Source organism: Pleurodeles waltl, chromosome 2_1 (assembly GCF_031143425.1).
Source record: "Pleurodeles waltl isolate 20211129_DDA chromosome 2_1, aPleWal1.hap1.20221129, whole genome shotgun sequence".
Taxonomy (NCBI): Eukaryota; Metazoa; Chordata; class Amphibia; order Caudata; family Salamandridae; genus Pleurodeles; species Pleurodeles waltl.
The window spans coordinates 325,732,211-325,745,818 of record NC_090438.1 but is presented as its reverse complement, the minus strand read 5'-3'; the positions used below and the strand labels follow the sequence as shown (position 1 = coordinate 325,745,818).

General features: G+C 42.3%; 1 protein-coding gene across 2 annotated transcripts in view; it reads left to right on the top strand.

Moving 5' to 3' along the window:
- Window positions 1-13,608, top strand: part of HTR2C (5-hydroxytryptamine receptor 2C) — a 3,940,131-nt gene that overhangs the window by 2,378,533 nt on the left and 1,547,990 nt on the right. For both annotated transcript variants that reach the window (XM_069206051.1, XM_069206060.1), the window contains one exon: window positions 6,815-6,896. The gene's annotated coding sequence lies outside the window, so the exon portion shown is untranslated. The remainder of the gene's footprint in view (window positions 1-6,814; window positions 6,897-13,608) is intronic.

The window sequence follows — 13,608 nt, the reverse complement described above, 5'->3', positions numbered from 1 at the left end:
TTAATGACTGATGTGATGACTGTTGATCCTGCAGGATGTTGGCATGATTGTAGCATGAAGGATCTCTCTTTGTGGAGGTCTGGGAGTGTTTTCTGGGATCTATCTGGAATCCCAGAGAAAATTCTATTTCCAGTTTTTCAGGTATGAACTATACAAGGAACCCCATCAACGTATCCTTCTTGACTTTCATTGGCATCCATAGACTCCTCACAAAATGCTCACTGCCATACCAGCTCACATCATGTCATGTCTACATTCTTCCTTTGAAAATTTGTTTCCCTATCTGGGGGTTTAGTTCTGTTGAGGTTTTGCTGCTTTAAATTGAAATTTCATAGAATACAGTATCTTCTGGAACACTTAGATGACTGATGATGAGGGGAGAATTTTAACCACATAGCAGGTTATTTTCCCACTAGTGCAGATACACACTGTGCAGGCCCTCCCAGTCTGCAGGTGACCTGCATCTGTGAACACGTGCCTTGGACAGGTTCTAATTAAGGGCAACTTAAAGATAAATCGTCAGTGCAGCAAAGACAATTTAAAGGACATCTTGCTATTACAAATGTGTTTTTGTATGCTCCTCTCCTAGAACATGGGTTACATTGGAGAGGTTTTGCACCACATTCTTTTGTTGAGCACTTCAGCCCTACTCCTGTTGCATACAAAAGAGGACTTTTGTAAAAGAAAAGAACAGTTTTTTGGCTACCAATTTGTAGATTGAGATAATGGTCATCTTTGGACAGTCTACGGTTGAAAGTTTTAGGAGCATTCTCAGATCTGATTAAAGAGTAGAATATTTTGAATGAGAGGACGCTGATTGTCTGCACGATATTAGTGTTGTTGTACAGATCCAAAAGGCTGCCGTTTTGAGGTGAGGGGAGTAATGTAGATTATTAGGGATCGAAACTTGAAAGTGGGGTTACATATTTCATGAACAAGAGCAATAGGCACAGTTAAGGGACATGCAAAACCTGGTGTGAAAAAGGTATCAGGTGGAGCAAGAAATAAAATGACACAGTGGTAGGCCATGACATAGGCTCAAGTGGGCCAAACGTGGTTCATTCACTGATTTCAAACTTTACTTTATTGGCCCTTTAATGGTGGACTCATTGAATGAGACACATTGGGAAACTAGAAGAACTATATGTGCACTGAGGATATGAGACCTCCAGTTGAGACTGCAGGAAGGTTGGGCATAGTGAAGAAATGGCCACCTTCTGCAATAATACAGAAGAGGATTCAGGAACCAAACCTAGCCCTCACCAAAAAAGTATAATCACCACTGGATGAAGGTCAACAAAACACACCCTTTTAAAGACTCCTAATGCAAGAGATGCTTCAAATGGATGCATAGACAAAAATATATCATGCAGTAGACTATGATGAGAAAACCTACCAATTAGAGCGGAATGCAGTAGACTATAATGATAAAACCTACCAATTAGTGCGGGATGCAGTAGACTATAATGATAAAACCTACCAAGTAGTGTGGGATAAATCGAATGTCAATGTAACATTTATATTGTACAGTATGATTATAAAAAAACATACAATAAACATGCTCTGCTGATGACCTAAATAAATTAGAAGACTAAACTGCATGCCTCAATTTGTACTAGAAGTAGACTAAAGCTAGACAGAAGCTGAAATTTGACTCCTCTGAAATGTTAAGTCCTTATGATAATTAAGTGGAGTCTGTTATGAGAACTTAAATGTGTCAGTACTCAGAAAGGTAATGTAGGAATTTACATCATATGTTGGATGACCCATTACTAGTAAGTATTTTTTAGAGAAACCTGAAAAAATGAATATCTTCCTCGCGAGTGTGCACAATTTATTTTATTTATTTACTTATTTTATTTAGAGAGTTTTCTATAGTGCTGGCATTACCCAAGGGTATCAGAGCTCTTTACAATTGTACATGTTATCAAACACATCAATTATTTAAAAGTATAGCTTCCCATAATCATACATATTGGAGTATAAGCAGGAGTTAGGTGGAGAAATTGTGGTGGAGGGAAAAAGGTCTTGGGGTGATGGATTACTCGCTAGCTAAGATGTTGGTTGGGGAGGAGTTCCTTCAGCTGCTTCTTGAAGATCTGGAGGGAAAGGTTTGACCTGATGTGTACTCGGATGGAGTTCCAGATTTTAGGGGTGTTGCTTGTAAAGGAGCATGTCCAGGTTTTTTCTTTTTGGGCTTTAGACGGGATGAGGAGTAGGGTGTTTGAGCTTCTTAGTTCTCTAGTCTGTCCTGCCTTATTGAGTTTAGCGGCAAGGTTTACTGGTTTCCCAGTGTGCAGGGCTGTGTGAGTTAGGCAGTTCGAAAGCTGCAGTGAGCTTCTATTGGGAGCCACTTTAGTCCTTTCAGGGCAGGGGAGAGGTGGTCATATTTTTTAATTCCTGTTACTATTCTGGCCACTGCATGGAGAGTGAATCTCATAGGTGCAAGATAGACTTTTGCCATGCCTGTGAGAATGGTATTCCCGTAGTCTAATCTGGAAAGCACCAGCACTTGCATGGCATTTTTTACGTCATCTGGCGGTAGGAATGGTTTGATTTTGTTCAGCAGTTTCAGGTTGTAGAAAGCATTCTTCGCATTATTCTTTTTATGATCCTTCATAGTCCAATTAGTGTCCAGAGTGATTCCTAGGGACAGAGTCTGTTGGAGTAAGATTGCATTTAAGAGCGTCTATGGATTTTATCCATTCTTGCATCTGGGGGAGCTGCTTTGTCTTTGATATGAGAAGAATTTCAGTCTTTGTTGAATTTTAGGTGGTTGCAGGATAGCCAAAGGTGTACTTCTTTTACGGTGGCATTTAGTCGGTGTACGTCCTCTACTGAGGAGATTTCCTTGTAGATTTGGGTGTCATCTACATACAGATGGAAGGGGATGTTGACTGGTTTGAGAATGATGGTGAGGGGATCCACGTAGATTTTGAACAGTGTAGGTGAGAGGACAGAGCCTTGCGGAACACCTTTCGTGATTGCAGTTGTGTTAGAGGTCATGTTGTTTATTTTTATTTGTTGAGAGCGGTTCTGTAGAGAAGATAAGAACCAGCGTAGGACCACTTCTTCCACGGCAATCCTTTTTTGGAGGAAGTCCAGGAGAAGCTTGTGGTTGACCATGTCGAAGGCTGCCGATAGGCCTAGGAGAATGAGCAAGCAGCATTGGTCAGTATCTAGAGATTTGTGGAGGTCATCTACTATGTTCAGAATCGCTGTTTCTGTGCTGCATTCTTTTCTAAATCCAGATTGAAGAGTGTTCAGAATGTCGTTGTTGTCTATGTGTTGGTTTAGCTGAGAGAGAACACATCTCCCTAGAGTTTTGGCAAGGAAGGGTAGATTGGAGAAGGGTCTGAAGATGTTGAGGTCATTCAGGTCTGCTCCTGGTTTTTTAAGCATTGGTGTGACTTGACCAAGTTTGAGGCAGTCTGATATCATGCCGGTTTGCAGGGAGCTGTTAATAATCTTAGTCCAGATGGGGGTAAGAGCATGATTGAGTTTTTTTGCCAGGTAGGCTGGGAGAGGGTCTGCCAGGTGAGAGAATGGGTTGGATGTAGCCAATAGAGCAGAGATGCCGGCCTCTGGGAGTTGCCCTATCCTCTTGTATAAGATGACATCTGTCGTTTATAATTGGAGAGACAGATGGTAGGTGGTCCGTGGAGAGAGAACGGTGATTATCATTTTCCCTTCTGGGAGGAAGGTTCTCCGTAGCTGACAGGTTATCAGAATAAGACCCTCTTAATGAATGTGAGGAAAGGGTTTTCTAAATTCTACTTAGTGTTAGTTAATTTCACCCCTTTCCCATTCCTTACTTCCTCTCACAATTCCTCCAAGTCTCTGAAAAAGACAAGTGTTTTTCTTGAAAACGTAATGAGGCCGAGTTGTTCACCATTCTGTCACAATTTGTTATTGTTCAGGAATGTTGTTCTTAAAAAGGTTAACTAAAATGATTTTGTAATCAATTGCTGCCTTCTCCTGTGGAGTATGCTATATCATGCAAAATGTCCCAAATAGTTGCCACATCCTCTTTCTTTATGCACTGGCTACATTATCTCTACCTGATACCGGTTAGTAGTCTGTTTCAGAAACCCTTGGGTGTTTTCAGCATTCCCACGGAATACAAGTAGAGTTTGTACCTGCTACAACAGCTCAGTTTGGAAGTTATGGCTATGATCAGATGCCCTTCCAACATAAACCAGTTTTCAGATAATTTTTCGAACACTTTAATCTTTGTAGGCCCTTAGATTAGAATTTTATACTAAACCTTTAGTCTTAATTTCTGATTGTATTGTATTACTGATACTGGTTGTTGGTTGTGAATGGTGAAAAATGTATATTGCTTCCCCATTGAGCTCAACCAAACTACCATCAGCTCAGAAGGGAGTGTAGCAAGGAAACTATGGACCACCTAAGTCTGTGAATCACTGCATATGCTCAGGACGCCTGTAAAATGCTACTCCAGCAAATATTAACTTAGTCATTGATTTACTGCCATTGTTTGCAGAATGATGTAGCTCAACTGTGCATAAACGCATGAATTTCAAACCCACATTAGCACCATGGCCAGGATTGCATGGTGTTTTGCTTTCACTAATGACCGAGCTGACAACAATCTCTGAAATGCACTTCTTAGTTTAAAGAAGACATTTATTATTACTTCACCACGAGTTTCCTGAGAGAGGAAATTAGTAGGTGGGAGGCACACGTTTAAAAGTAGTCACAGCATTGAAAGGAAAATATATCAAAGTAATTCTCAACTGCACTGTACACAGCAAATATATGTGATTATATTATAGCATAACTGTCAAACAAAGAATAAAAGTCAAAATTCATCACCGTAGGGCCTATCACTGCTCATCATCTTTCTCATGCCAGCAAGTTGATGACCCCTATTCAACTGCGAGAAAAAAGATTTTCCACCCTCACGAGACAGGTCAGGCAGTTGACGTCCAGTCCTGACTGAAGTCTCGGAAAATTCCCCCTCTCAACTGCCCAGGGACACCTTTTAATAATATTCAAATAAGCTGGCTACTGTAGGTCAGAGTTGGAAGAAACACCGTTGAAAGTTGGCCAAGTTTTCAAGGCTGTCTCTCCCAACGCCGCACTAGAGAAAAACACAAAATATGCACTTCCTTATCATGCTATCATGTTCGGTGAGAGAAAATACGAAAAACACAAGCTTAGTTGACCATGTGGAAAAACACAGCTCATCTGCAATGTCTCAACTGCAATGTCTAACGCCACGATAAAGCCAATAGGCAACTAAACTGGATACAAAATGTAATGTCTAATGCCATGTTAAAGCCAATAGGCAGCTAAACTGAATACAAAATGTGATGTGCTACTGGTGAACATTGAACAACTAATATGCACAGTGGTGAAACACAAAGTCAGTGGTCAAAAATACTTAATTTAAATACATCTGGTATCAACTACGTCTCCATTGTGGAATCTACAGATGCATTGCACAACATGATCTGAAATCTCTTATTCAATCACTGGTTCTCCCCAGAATTGACTATTGTAAAACTCTTATGACTGGTCTCCCGAAGACCCAGCTTATTCCTCTGAAATCAGTTCTACATTTGGAAAATTGTTTTGTCTAACGAGGCGAAAAGAAACACCTATATTTCTGCCTGTATCACCCATAAGACCTTACATACATCCATTATTTCCTACATAGCAAAAAAACTGATGCTATCGGGAGGCACCAGACCATCACAATACCCTGAAGCTTTGTTGTTAGAGCCTCTGACCTTTAAAAAGGATTGACTCATGGCACAATCTTTCTAGGGCAGTGCGACCAGAATATGGAACTACCTACCCCAGAAACTATACAAAACTACCTTCATTCCTGACCTTCAGAACAGAGCTGGAAGCCCTTCTACAAAGACAATTCAGACAACCTTCCCTATGATAATATACCCTATCGTGACTGAGATCACTGCAAGACGATCGGCTGAATGTTAGTTTATGAGAAGGTTTATGAAATGTTTGATCAGGTGTTTAAATTTCATCTTAAAAGGTAAGCCAACATATTAGAAGAGACGCCATTTCTATCAATATCCACACTTGAACAACGTGAGAGTAAAATTCTGAGAAGGGGATTTGGGCATTTAAGACGGTGAAATGGCCCATAATTTCATATCTCATGCTGGCCCACGACTTTAATTATTACCGGAACTATTATCCTCTCCTGCCTTTGCCCAACGTTTTACAGTGTTTTTAGCTCTGAAATTGAAAGTGGTAACTATTCCTAGCACAATTTTATAACACCCTTAACCTCTGAGTATAATAAGTTAATGCACTGTTCATCGGAGTCTTAAAAGTGAGCCTTAAATCTTTTAAATATACTTTTATATTCAGCCTTTCTCCAGACACTAAAATACCCTGTATAATTCATTCAGGTTCAATCTCACACAAAATGAAAGTGAACATTCCTGAACTTTCAAACTATCTAAACCTAAGAAACAGACTTTTAAGCAGTAATCCTCATACACACGAACCTACCTAGTGAACACATGACCTATATGCAAGCTTGAAAACTGTCATCAATAAGTAACAGTCACTTTCCTCAAATGCTTCACGGATCAAATTAAAAAGAGATATACTTGAAAACGTTTTCTAGACAGAAATGTGACGTTTTTCAGCGAGTCGCTTGTAGAGAGGTTCCCATCAATTTCAGTTTCCACGTCGATGAACAAAACAATCTGCTTGACAGTTGTAGGCCGACATGAATGTACTAAAATTTCAATATAAAGTATATTAGTTAGATAGAATGTTCCTATTATTTTTCTTTTTGCTTTAACAGGGATCTTACTTTGAAGAATTAGTGACTGCCGAATTGAAATAATAACGATCGCTCTATTCAGCAACAAGCCTTGGAAAATAACGTAAGTCATAACCAAACTTGTTTCATTGTCAAAATTTAAAACAAATATCAAGATGTAAAATCCAGTGGTTTAGTTGTGACAGTTCTGCCATGTTTCCAACTTACATGTAAACAAAGATTAAGTGGGAGAATCTAATGAGGTCATGTCTCACGCACTCACCCCAGTGCGTCCAAGTTTCCAGGGTAGCTTGCATTTCTGTTTTATATATGGCATCCTATCTTTTCACTTTATATAACATTTAATTAGAAGTATCTCGGTTGTTTTTTTTACTAGATCTTTTCTCAATTTCTTTGTGTATTGTTGTACAGCCTGACAACTCACAACTGTGCGCATTTTTGGAAATATTTGTCACACTGCCATAACTGTTAAAGTTTTACAAAGGGGCACAACTCCTATCACTAATCCGTGTTTGTTAGACATGACATGCCTTAGGGTGGTCACCCCTAACTTTTTGCCTGCCTCCCTCCACGTTTTGGACCCTGTTTTGGTGGCTTTTAGACTCTGCGCACTTTACCACTGCTAACCAGTGCTAAAGTGCATATGCTTTCTCCCTTTTTAAACATGGTAACTTTGGATCATACCTCATTGGACTATTTAATTTTATAAGTCCCTAGTAAAGTGCACTATATGTGCCTAGGGCCTGTAGATTAAATTCTACTAGTGGGCCTGCAGCACTGGTTGTGCCACCCACTTCAGTAGCCCCTTAACCTTGCCTCAGGCTTGCCATTGCAAGGCCTGTGTGTGCAGTTTCACTGCCACTTCGACTTGGCACTTAAAAGTACTTGCCAAGCCTAGAACTCCCCTTTTTCTACATATGTCACCCCTAATGTGTGCCCTAGGTAACCCCTAGAGCAGGGTGCTGTGTAGGTAAAAGGCAGGACATGTACCTGTGTAGTTATATGTCCTGGTAGTGTAAAACTCCTAAATTCGTTTTTACACTACTGTGAGGCCTGCTCCCTTCATAGGCTAACATTGGGGCTGCCCTCATACATTGTTGAAGTGGCAGCTGCTGATCTGAAAGGAGCAGGAAGGTCATATTTAGTATGGCCAGAATGGTAATACAAAATCCTGCTGACTGGTGAAGTCGGATTTAATATTACTATTCTAGAAATGCCACTTTTAGAAAGTGAGCATTTCTTTGCACTTAAATCTTTCTGTGCCTTACAATCCACGTCTGGCTGGGCTTGGTTGACAGCTCCTTGTGCATTCACTCAGACACACCCCAAACACAGGGTACTCAGCCTCACTTGCATACATCTGCATTTTGAATGGGTCTTCCTGGGCTGGGAGGGTGGAGGGCCTGCTCTCACACAAAGGACTGCCACACCCCCTACTGGGACCCTGGCAGACAGGATTGAACTGAAAGGGGACCTGGTGCACTTCTTAGCCACTCTTTGAAGTCTCCCCCACTTCAAAGGCACATTTGGGTATAAAACAGGGCCTCTGCCCTACCTTATCAGACACTTGCTGGAGAAGAAACCTGAACCAGAAACTACATCCTGCCAAGAAGAACTGCCTGGCTGCTCAAAGGACACACCTGTCTGCTTTCTACAAAGGACTGCTGCCTTGCTGTTGGCCTGCTGCCTTGCTGAACTCTTGTCTGGCTGTGAAAGTGCGCTCCAAGGGCTTGGATAGAGCTTGTCTCCTGTTGCCTGAAGTCTCAGGACCAAAAAGACTTCTCTTTTTCACTTGGACGCTTCGTGCGCCGAAATTTTCGACGCACAGCTTGTTCCGCAGGGAGAAAAATGCTGCACACCAACGCTGATCGACGCGACGCCTTCGGGACGACCGGAAATTCGACGCATGGCCTCGCAAAGACAACGCTGCCCGACCTCCAGAGGAGAAATCAACGCAACGCCTGGCGTGAGTGCGAAACTTCAACGCGCAGCCCAGCAGAACTACGCGCAGCCAGAAAACAAGCAGGAGAATCCACGCACAGACCCGGGACATCTGGTAATCCCCGCGATCCACAGAAAGAGACTCCCCGCGTGAAAAATAACGACGCAAGTCCGTGTGTGCTGGGGAGAAATCGATGCACACACCATTTTTCCTCATATCTCTTCTTCTGTGGCCCTCTGAGGAGATTTTCCACTCCAAACCAGGTACTTTGTGCTTGTTTGCTTTTTAAAGACTTAAGACACTTTGGGGGTCATTCTGACCCTGGCCAACGACCGCGGAAGCACCGCCAACAGGCTGGCGGTGCTTCTGGGGCCATTCTGACCGCGGCTGTAAAGCCGCGGTCAGAAAGGGAAACCGCCGGTTTCCCGCCGGTTTCCCACTGCCCCAGGGAATCCTCCATGGCGGCGCTGCTGGGGATTCCGACCCCCTTCCCGCCATCCTGGTCCTGGCGGTAAAAACCGCCAGGAACAGGATGGCGGGAACGGGTGTCGTGGGGCCCCTGGGGGCCCCTGCAGTGCCCATGCCAGTGGCATGGGCACTGCAGGGGCCCCCTAACAGGGCCCCATTCAGATTTTCAGTGTCTGCTTGGCAGACACTGAAAATCGCGACGGGTGCAACTGCACCCGTTGCACACCAGCAACTCCACCGGATCCATTCGGAGCCGGCTTCCTCGTTGCTGGGCCTTTCCCGCTGGGCGGGTGGGCAGCCTTTTGGCAGTCGCCCGCCAGCCCAGCGGGAAAGTCAGAATGACCGCCACGGTCTTTTGACCGCGGTACGGTCTTCTGGCGGTTCAGAATGACCCCCTTTATATCACTTTTCAGTGATATCTCTACAAATTCACATTGCAACTTTATTCGTTTTGACCTAAAATTATCATGATAAATATTATATATTTTTCTAAACACTGTGTGGTATATTTTTGTGGTGCTATATGGTGGTATTGTATGATTTATTGCACAAATACTTTACACATTGCCTTCTAAGTTAAGCGTGACTGCTCGTGCCAAGCTACCAGAGGGTGGGCATGGGCTAATTTTGGATTGTGTGTGACTTACCCTGACTAGAGTGAGGGTTCTTGCTTGGACAGAGGGTAACCTGACTGCCAACCGAAAACCCCATTTCTAACAGTGTTGCACAAATTTAAAAAGTCCACTTAGGCTAGGGAAGTGCTTCAGATCCAGCAAAAGTGCAATCTTAGTTTGCAAGCTGCATGAGGAAAATCGCCGATTGGATGAGTAACAACTGTCACCAATTAAACAGCGATAAAACTGAGATTGTTCTTTTTGTCAAAGCGCAGGAAATAAATATGGTCAGCCGATTGGTGGCCTTAAGACTTTGGTCCTGCTCCTGTCTCTAAACAGGAGGTGAAAAACATTGGAATTACGATAGCCCAAACAATATCTATGAAAAATCAGGTTAAATCTACCTGCGGTACCTGCTGCCAGCATACAGTTCCTAAGGAAACCTTCCTGTGGCTCCCTTCTAGTTACAGAAAGACTGTAGTCCAGGCTTTAATTACCAGTGGGTTAAACTATGGAAGCACACTGTTCGTGGCAGAAAATGGCACCTTGCTGTCCAAGCTGCAATTAGTACAAAATATAGCGGTTTGGCTAATTCTCAATTCTCCCCTGCATTCCTCTGCTGCCCCTGTTCTAAAAACCTTACATTGGTTGCCCATCAGTACTCCAAACTCTGTTATTATCAGACTGCTCAGATCCAATAACAAAGTATTTTTAACAATCCCACGTATTCCCACTTCTATCCATGGTGGTAGATCCTTTTCTAATCTGGCTCAATTATACTAGAACAAGTTACTACTTCCTATCCACTCCTTTGCAGAGGTTGCAAAGTTCAAGAAGCTGTTAAAAACATGGTTGTCTAAATGCAAACTGTAAAATGACCCATAAAGCTAACCCATATGCTGTTTCGCTAAGCACCAAGATACTCTTTTGGGAATGAGTAGTGTGATATATATAATAGCCGTATATCCCACCGTAATAGGCTATGCTGGCCATTAAAGGCCCACTCCAGCATTAAAAAGCCCTATCCAAAGGAGAGCACCTTTAACAAGGGAGCAGGTCTTTATTGTCAGTATATCCCAGCTATGGAAGGGTATAAGGCTATTAGAACATTCTGCCACTAGAGAGCACAATGTTTTAATAAGTAAAACAAAGGCATTGCGGAGCCTGAGGGGATTAAAATCACCTCGATCTCCATGAGGATTTTGTTTACAGCAACAGCTGTGAACAAAAACATTGGAAAGTTGGAGCTCTGAGCTTCAACAAGTAACTAGAAGCTCAGAGCATTCCATTTATTTTAATGGAGCTCCCAACATTCCAATGTTCTAATAAGTGTATGTAACATAACATAAAATAAAGAAAGAGAGAGGCCTAGTTGGAAAATCCCCAAAGTATGATGCTTAGTCTTCTTGGACAGAGACATCAGATTGCTGAAATACTCTGAAATTTATTGGTGTCACAGAAAGGGCAAATGTTTGGAATATCAGTTTACGTGAAGTGTGAAATTCCCTGAACTGGCTGGCAAAAGTTGCAAAAGACCTACATTATGAAGAATGTCATAAAATATATGCTATTTAGAGCCCCGTTGCGCTTGCAGTCAAATAGTGATGCTTTCATGCACGCGCAACGGAACCGCTCGCACTAGGCTGGCTTTCTGTGTTCGGTTTTCTGGCGCGTGTGTGTGCGCGAGGAAAACCGAACGTTGGAGGAGCGGCAGTTGAGGCAGGGGTGCGACGGCCTGGTCTGCGCTGCGCTGGGGTGATTTAGATGGAATATACAAATATCAAATAAACTGTTCTCATCGGATCCTGCCTTCTGGATGTCATTTCACAGCTTACTTTCTGTGGCGACGAGCTGTGGAGCTAAATCACCCCAAGCATTCACCTTTTCTTTACGAGGCCCACACGTGCTGATGGTACCTTTTACCTTCAATCCCTGAGGAGCCTCTGTGCAGCGTTATTCATGGTGAGGCAAAACTCATAACTGCCTGCAGTTCTTCCCATGACTCTCTAGTCAGAGGTTGTGTCTACAGAAAGACTTTGTTCGTAAGGAAACGTGGCAGCCATCTTTAAACAATAAATCTTACTAAGGATTCAATGTCTTTTTACAGGCAAATACTTGGTGTGAGATTTGTAAGTTGGTAAAGACATTGAAATTTATATTTTTGCATTGTTCTAAGTGACATTGTTACTCCATCTAGCTGTCAGCAGTCTGTTAACCCACCTCCACCATTTTTGGAAACACCTGGAGAGCCAGCTATACCATAGAAACAGTGGTGTGATGCCTTTGAAACGTATTTGGATGCTATTGGTGCATCAAGGTTTAGACCTGAAAGGAAAAAATGTTCGTTGCTGCATTCCTTAGGATTCGAGGGAAGATCTGTGTTTAAACATTTACCTGATATTCAGTTGGAGAATGGCGAAGAACTTGACGAATTTGAAGAAGCTCTGAAGAAACTAGTTACTAGATTTGATGCCCCACCAAGTTTGGTTATAGCAAGACATATGTTTTTTTAGGAGGGAACAGAAAGGTGGAGAAGATGTCAATACTTACACATCTGCTTTAAGGTAACTTTCTTCAGAATGTCGTTTTGAAGCATTTCCTGATCAGTTAATAAGTGACCAATTCTATGTCACGGTTCGGATAAGTCTATCAAGCAAAAGTTATTGTCCTTGGAAGATCCATCTTTATTGGATTCGATTAGAATTGCCAAAAGTATTGAAACTGCTATTAAATCAGCTAAAGAGTTGGAACATGCACAGGTGGAACAAATTAATGTGGTTCAGAGATCAGACGACAGACGCAAGATGAACAATCCTTCATGCAGCAAAGGAGAAGTGGCCAAGCATAATAGTTTTTTCAAACAAACTAACATAAGAATTGTCCAGCAAAAAATGTTCAATGCAGATTATGTGGCAAAACTGGACACTTTGCAAAAGTGTGTCAAAGTAACAAAAGTGGTAACACTAAGGTCAATGCTATTGTTGATGAAAGTGATGACAGAATGGTTGAATTGATGAGTGGGATGCAGGAAATGATTCTGGCCATGGGTGAACATGACATAAGAAGTGGTAATCCTGATCACTGAATTGATACATTTTAGTTCAGGTAGGTGACAAACATTTAAGGTTGTTAGCTGATTCTGGTGCCAGGATCACTATGATTACTCAGGAGTTATTTGAACAAAATTGGGGTACACGAAAATTGAACCCACCAGACAGGTCACCGGATTCATGCGAGGGAAGGAGGATTGATTTAGTGGGTTTCTTTGAAGATGTCCTTGTTTTTAAAGGGGGCGGATTTTTGGGAAGGTCTATGTGGCTGTCAAAGGATTGAACATTTTAGGTTGGTTTCATCAAGGGTTGTTTGGCATGGTTCTGCGTCCAGGTACGGGTGATCAGGTAACAGTTATAAGGGATTCCTCTGATATAGAAAATTTGCTTAATGAGTTTCCTAGGATTATCTCGGGAGAACTAGGCAAGATAAGAGGCTTCACACATAAAATAAAAGTCAAAGACAATGCCATTCCTATAAAGCATAAATTGAGAGGTGTCCCATTTAGTGTCAGAGTGTCAGAGTCACCAGATCCTCGGGGTCTGTGCACGTTCCCAACACTTCCACCACAAGACAGCTCCAATACTCTGATTAGATTTATCACAGAGTCTAAGAGAGTCCAAGTGGGGAAAAGGGGATTAGGACGGGAACAGCTGGGAAGGAGACCTGTAGGAAGCAAAAGGTTAAAACACAACATCAAAATTACATCTCATGAATTCAGTACCATGCTACAACTCTAA